The 7,750-nt window shown below is 35.4% G+C and overlaps 2 long non-coding RNA genes across 2 annotated transcripts; both read left to right on the forward strand.

The window, feature by feature from the left end:
- Window positions 1,795–1,978, forward strand: LOC109844695. The gene is made up of 2 exons (XR_002248094.1): window positions 1,795–1,850; window positions 1,933–1,978. It is a non-coding gene; the product is annotated as an uncharacterized LOC109844695 (long non-coding RNA).
- Window positions 2,090–3,219, forward strand: LOC109844691. Its single transcript, XR_002248093.1, has 2 exons — window positions 2,090–2,220; window positions 2,997–3,219. It is a non-coding gene; the product is annotated as an uncharacterized LOC109844691 (long non-coding RNA).

Genomic DNA, 7,750 nt, shown 5'->3' on the forward strand with positions numbered 1-7,750 from the left:
CCTCGTCGCCAAACTCGAGTCCCCTCTCTCTCTCTCGGAAAAATCCCCCGACGCGATCGCGGCGATCTCGATCTCTCCCCCCAAATTATCATCCTCGGCTCCCGCCTCCCGCTTCCCGCTGTCGAGCCGACGCCGACGGATGGAAATATGAGATTCTGATCGAGATTTTGAATGGATTGGTATGCTGCGATTTTGGATCCAGGCAATTTAGTCAACAATTGTGAGGGAATAGATCTTAAAAATTTTCAAAGGTATTACCAAATATTAGAAATCTGACGTATTCAGTTTATTTAGATAATGTATTGTTTACCGCAATACATTGTTGTGTTTCTAGTTGTTATTGAGGGATATGTATTTGAGCAATATATACTAATAAAAATTAATTTACGTTAAAATTTAATTAAGGCAAAAGTTCATGTTCTAATTGACAGTCAGAAAAAAAATATCCTACAAATATTAATAATGAAATTTGGGAACTCATTTAAATGCAGATGAGCATAGAATTTAGTTCACATTGTGATGCACATGATTCATGAAATTTATGTTCCTCTATCATCAGATGCTACACATAAGTGACTAAATTGCCCGCGAAATGGGAATCAGGTCATAGCCAATTAACTGCAGGTTCTTTCTTTCCCCTGTCATCAGATGCTACACATAAGTGACTGAATTTTCAAATGCTTTTTTTCCTTTTTTTGCTTTGTAGTTAATGGAAAAATCGATGATCACTAAATCTGAATTGATGTTTTCGTTTTGTTCACTCGCAATTAGGTTGTCTTTGGTGATATCTTTGATCTTTTCGGAACCGCTCCAGATTCAACTGCAGGTTTCTCTTGGATCTCTCTGTCAACATGAATACAAATTCATCCGAGGTAAATTCTGTTCATATTTTTTTTTGTTGGTTTTGAAGTTTAATTTGTTGGTGATATCTGTTTGAAGATGAGGAATTTGAGAGACCCCAAGGAATAATAAATGAATGTCCCCTTTGAGTGTGTGAAGTAGCTGCCAACAGAATGAAAATGTTAAGAAGAGGAATTTAAACTCTCTGGTCACATTATTAGATTACAAGGTGTAGTTTTTGTGTGTAATTGGATAATGTCGAATTTAAAACTAGAGAGCGGTGTGTATGTGTGTGTGTAATTGGTTATGATTGTGACGTGCTTACTATAGAAAGTGTTTGAATTTGTAGACAAAAGAAGATGATGAATGGGCTATACAAAGGAAAAAGATAAAATATTCAGCAGGGATTGTGGCTGCATATGCAGCATATGCAAGTGCTATTATGGCAACTAATATCTACCAAGTGGAGTATATAGATAGATCAATCTTAGCTCAAAAAGATGAACATAGGAACTTACTTATGGAGCGACTTACTCAACAAAGTGATGGAGATCCCAAAACTTTCACCTAATATGTGTACGTAGGAGGTAGCAAACCAAAACAAGCTCTCGGTTTTTGTATATAGAGTCACTCATCTCATCTCCTTAATTTTGCTTGTAACTGCACTGAACAAATATTCTCTTTTCTATACCTGCATTGATGTATCCTTCTATGGCTATTTGTGCTACAGCTCCAATACAGCCGTGACGGAATATATTGTGTGCAACTAATAATTTTGTGTTTTCTTTATCTATTAATAGGCACATCCTGGAGCAAAACAATTTCGTTACAAACCTGTACCGTGTTTTGAAAACTTGCAAATCATTTATGGGAAAGACAGGGCTGGTGGTTTATCTTCTGAAACTATCAAAGAAAGACGTGCTCGCATAGAAAATGAAAGAGATGAATCAAGTTGCTTCGAAGTTCCACTAGAAATTCAGACAAATCATAGATTCTGGCCCTATTTCAAGGTAAAATATAAAAATTTTGTAATAAATATTACATCATGATAATAATAGTCAAGTTGCTAATCACTTTGTTAATCTATTATAGAATTGTATTGGCGCAATTGATGGATCTCATTTTCGAGTGAAAGTGGCAAAAGAAGATACAAGAAGGTATCGAGGCCGAAAAGAATTTCCAACTCAAAATGTGCTTGCCGCTTGCACCTTTGACTTGAAATTCACATATGTTCTAGCTGGTTCTTGTAGCCTACGACTATCTTACCGAGGATGCGGCTCGAGGAAGAAACTTTATTGGGTTACCAATTCATCGGAGGAAAAGGTGGTTGGAGATTAAGCTTGGATGGGCATCACACAATCTTGATATCGGTACTAGGAGGTAATTTTGCAATGAAACATTCCTTTGCCTAATATAAAAGCTTGGATGGGCATACTTGCATGTGATATATTCTACATTCTGATGCATATGAAATTGTGGTACTCTTTATTTTTAATTTGCAGGACATGCTCACCTTTAGTTTGTTGCCATTAATTCACCTGCACACATATGTTGGTGTGTGAATACATACAGTAGTTTGGGTTTATACTGCACACATATGTTGGAGGAACTGAGATATATCACTTATGATTCAAGAAATGAGTTGTTTCCTACTTGTCTAGGCATGGATGCGAGATTTTAAATGTGCATCTTAGGTTGTCAAATGTGATTATTTGCTCGCGTGATTGGTTGTATGTTTAAGCTTTCCATAGCTTGATGATTAGATAGATTGACTGTTAGTAGGCGGTATCTGTAATTGTTGAGTACCTTATGAAATTACTAATAGATAGGAACTTTTTGTTATAACTTATATGCTCTGATTAACTTCATCTATAAGTTCTTTCATTTTATTGTGATGTCTGTGTGTCTTACTATGTATGTTTGCTTCCCTTTGCTTCTGGAGTTTATGCACATATGATCATGTCAATATAATATTTTAACCATCAGTTTCCTCTGTTTGTTATGAAAATGAGCTTTTTCGGCAAGTCTTTCTGTAGTAGGAACCAAGGACTAAGTTTGGGTCTTTGTTAATTCTGTTTTGTGATCTATTACAATCAATTTTATAGGTTTTTGATGTTTATATTCTACTTATTTGAAATTTTTTGAATTAATTTCAGGGGATGAAGGATGCGAGATTGATGTTTTGATGGGCTCACTAAAGTCAAAAACCAAGGACTTCGACATATTTTTCTCTCTCTCTTTGGTTAAGATTCTCTATATATGAAATTGATTGTAAAAGATTTTGTTGGTTAAGATTTTTTATATGAAATTGATTGTAATAGACTCTGTGACTAGAAATGGATTATACTTTATATTAGGAATATCATGACATTTACTTTAGATTTGTTTTGGTTCTTTCATTGAACTTTCTTTCTGCAAATATTATGTGTGAGAAATGTTGTTCTTTAATTAGCGGAATTGTGGTTGTGTTTCTACTTGTTAATATTTACAAACTAAATGTTGATGGCCACTCAAGTTTTTGTGTTAGGAAATTGCCAATTTTTTTAAATACATGTTTATTAACCTGTTACTTCCTAAGATATGAATGATACTAATTTTGAATAATTATGCTTGAATTGCATCACTGTCTAGAGCTTATTTGAAATCATCTTTCTTCACCCGAGGTTATGAATAACTTGCAAGTCCAAAACTATGTAAGATTATATGCAAATTAGAAACATCGTAAATTTAACTCAATTTTCTTAAGTTACGATTGTGCAAACATGTTCGATAACTTATATTTTTTTTGAAAATATGATAGAATCACAATTTAATTTGATTATTTTTTAAATTATTTAATAACTAAAACTAATGCCAAAAAGTATGAATTAAAATTTTTTGTGATAATTTTCTTCCTCTCTTTTCTCAGAAAGGTAACCAAACAAGAGAAAATAACTTTCTTATAATTTTTCTTCTAAGTTTCATTACAATATTCTTTCTAACCACACAATGAAAAGAATATCATTTTCTTTTCTTTTTCTTTTCCTTTCTTTTTACTTTCTCTTTCTTTTTCCTTTCTCTCTCTTTCTCTCAAACCAAACACAGCCTAAGGGACAAACTTATCATCTTCGGAGAGCTCCCTCCTCGGAGAACAAGTGCCTAACGGTACTCCCAAAAGCATCGCCTTGGCCCTCTCCCATTCCTTAGGATCTACTTCCAAAATCTGATGAGGGAAAGGCCAAGCACCTCCCTCTTGCACACTGACATCATAATATTCAGTGGCCTTGGCTGCTTAGGGCTAGAAATTTGTAATCTTAAACTGAGAGTGAAACATTAGCTATCACTGCGAGGCGATCCCGTCGCAAAGTTAAACTCTTGTCATGAAGCCACACCTTCAGTATTTCATTAATGTGAGATGATTGGGTTGGAATTCTATTTTAGAGTGTGTATATGCCTGTGCATATATGTATGCATACTTGTGCATGTGTGCTTGCACGCATGCGTGCACGTGAGTGTGCATGTATGCATGTATCTGTGGCTGGAACTCTTTGAGCTTAATGTTACATTCTGAAAAGAAATTAACTAACCCTCCAAATTTTAGTTGCTAATGCTAATATATACCCTTTTATTTGTAAATATCAAAACAAACCATTGCTAATGCTAATATGTACCCAATACGGGATCTTGGGTACAGGTCTATAACAATGGGGATGTGTATGAGGGAGAGTTTCATAAAAGGAAGTGTTCAGGGAGCGGGGTGTATTATTACTATATGAGTGGGAGGTATGAGGGGGATTGGGTTGATGACAAGTATGATGGGTATGGGGTGGAGACCTGGGCGAGGGGGAGTCGATATAGAGGGCAGTATAGGCAGGGGTTGAGACATGGCTTTGGTGTCTATCGGTTTTATACGGGGGATGTGTATTCCGGTGGGTGGAGTAATGGGCAGAATTATGTCAGCTTATATTGGGATCCATATCGCAAAGAGTCTACTTCTCTCTCAATTCAATCTTCTCCCTTTATAATCAGCCATCTTTAATTTCTCACTGATCCAAGTTCCAAGTTTGGACCTGTATTCTAATATTCATAATGTCTTGTTAGTTATTGGGGTGTTTGAGCTGGACTCCCTTGTTATTTGTTGGTAAAATGATTTGGGATTTAGATGGATAGGAAGCAGATAATATTTAACATAACCACTTGAAAGATAAATGAGTTGACATTTAACTGTAGTTCCTTATAAGGTAAAAAGATCCAAGTAGTTTCCGCCAGGTTGTTATACTACAAAAACAACAATCTATATGTATTAGCACTCGTCTCACTTATTCGGATATGTATTTGAACTTCATTTGTCCACATTCATACTACATCATCTCCGCCGAAATTTTCTTTTCATTGGGGCTAGTACCATAGTGGCCTCTGACAGACTCAAGTCTTGTCTGCAGCTCGCTTCACAGTTCTAGGTTTAATTTGCAAGGTCATATTGATCAGAGCTTTGTTTGTAAGGTGCTCATATGGGGGATTGAGGGAATTTTTGTGTTAATAAGAGGAGAGTTTCTTCAGTGTGAATATTTTGTTCGGGAATTAAGAGGATATTGATGAGGTGTTTGTACACCGGCAGCCAATATTTTGGTTACTTCTAAGTTATAACTATATTGGAACTTATGTTGGTTTATAGGCAGAAGTGTAGGAATCTTTCTTCATTGTGATAGAGAGTTATGTTGGTTTACTTCTAAGTTATAACTATATTGGAGCTCACATCTTCGTTTATGTTTTACTTTTTACAGTGTTAGATATAATTTGTAGCAAATTCTAAGTTATAACTATATTGGACCTTTATATTCTACTTATTTAAATTTTTTTGAATTAATTTCAAGGGATGAAGGATGCGAGATTGATGTTTTGATGGGCTCACTAAAGTCAAAAACCAAGGACTTCGGCATATTTTTCTCTCTCTCTTTAGTTAATATTCTCTATATATGAAATTGATTGTAATAGATTTTGTTGGTTAAGATTTTTTATATGAAATTGATTGTAATAGACTCTGTGACTAGAAATGGATTATACTTTATATTAGGAATATCATGACATTTACTTTAGATTTGTTTTGGTTCTTTCATTGAACTTTCTTTCTGCAAATATTATGTGTGAGAAATGTTGTTCTTTAATTAGCGGAATTGTGGCTGTGCTTCTGCTTGTTAATATTTACAAACTCGATGTTGATGGCCACTCAACACCTGAATCAAACAATATGAATCTAATTCCAAAAAGTATGAATTAAAATTATGTTGTGCTAATTTTCTTCCTCTTTTCCTCAGAAAGGCAACCAAACAAGAGAAAATGACTTTCTTATGAATTTTCTTCTAACTTTCCTTACAATATTCTTTCTAACCAAACAATAAAAAGAATATCATTTTCTTTTCTTTTTCTTTTCCTTTCTTTTTACTTTCTCTTTCTTTTCCTTTTCTCTCCCTTTCTCTCAAACCAAACATAGCCGAAGTCTCTTGCAAATACACGAGCTGAGATCCATCGTGTTACCAGGCGGGGAATTTCTTTTTTTTTTCCCCCCCACACTTTCCTTTTTCTTTTTCTTTTAATTTGTTGGGGGAACAAGACCAACCAACCAAGTTGGACTGGGCGCACATAGAATCGTGACGGTGTGGGCAGTGTTAGAACGACAGGTACCAATTAAGTATGTGTAGGTGTAGCTTGACAAGGATTATTCAATTCACGCGCGCCCAAGCGGGAGACAGCTCGACGCCCCCCATAATGTTGAACGTCTAGGGCACCAGCTGCTCAGATCTCTTTCCCCGGCCCCCAGAATTTCACATGTCCGAATCTTTTCTTTTATTCAGCATCACCCAATTAACTCGCTGCTAATTAAAAACTGCTTCTGTTGTTGTCAGGAAGGGACAGGGATTTGATGTTTCATTGCACGGACTTTTAGAAAGGAAAACCCAAAGCACCGACGGCCACCCCTCCACTTGCCGTGTGGCCTGCATGCCCTATTTTCAGACCTAATTAATTAAGCTGATGAGGGCGAGAAGGCATACTACGTTAATAATTACCTTCGCCTGAGAGAGTTCATTTCGGATTTTTTATTTATTTAACTTCTAGCTAGATATATTCTAGTCGATCTGAGTACGTGCTAGCTAGTTACTACGTACATGATTGAGTTCGACGACTTCGCTTTATTTTTAGCTTCCAGAACAATATTGATCACCTGTTCTAGTACTCTAAGTACCCTACGCCTCTACGGTGGTTTAGTTTTTAATTGATGATCACGCGCGCATACTTCGCGTAATTAACTACAGCTAGCTTAGAAGATGGAGCATATCCAAACTCTATCCATCTAGAAAGTACAAATTCGATCTTGGCGTATCTTACGGATGTATTTGGTGAATGTGTGAGGCGCTGTGCCACCACCAAATTGGTAGTTGTTATCCTTCCTTCTCGAACCACTTCTGATTTAAAAAAAACTTAATTAGCTAAATTAGTTTAACGGTCGAATTTTAAAATGAGAAAAATGGTATACAATTCCGGATTGATTTTTACCCAACAGAAGTTTAGTCCTTAATTAGCCATGTTAGTTTCACCGACCTGATGAGTTGAATAGTTGCCCGAATAGGCTAGTTATGTGAAGATAGTTGCATCAAGGGTTGATTAATTGCGCAAAAATACCATAAATTTTCCTATTTTGACAATTAAATACCACCTATCGCATCCTGATAAAAAAAATACCATAAAGTAGAATTAAGGTAAAATTTTTTTTAAAAAAATGGTTAATTTAATAACAAATATTAGTAGTTAAAAAATTTTAATATTAGCATACGTGCAAGTGTTATAGAGAAGCATTAATAGGAGTGAAATTTTTCATGTTTGCATAGACGATGGTTGTAGCATGCAAATTTTGAAAACTAATTTGTTGTGTCAA

Source organism: Asparagus officinalis, chromosome 1 (assembly GCF_001876935.1).
Source record: "Asparagus officinalis chromosome 1, Aspof.V1, whole genome shotgun sequence".
NCBI lineage: Eukaryota > Viridiplantae > Streptophyta > Magnoliopsida > Asparagales > Asparagaceae > Asparagus > Asparagus officinalis.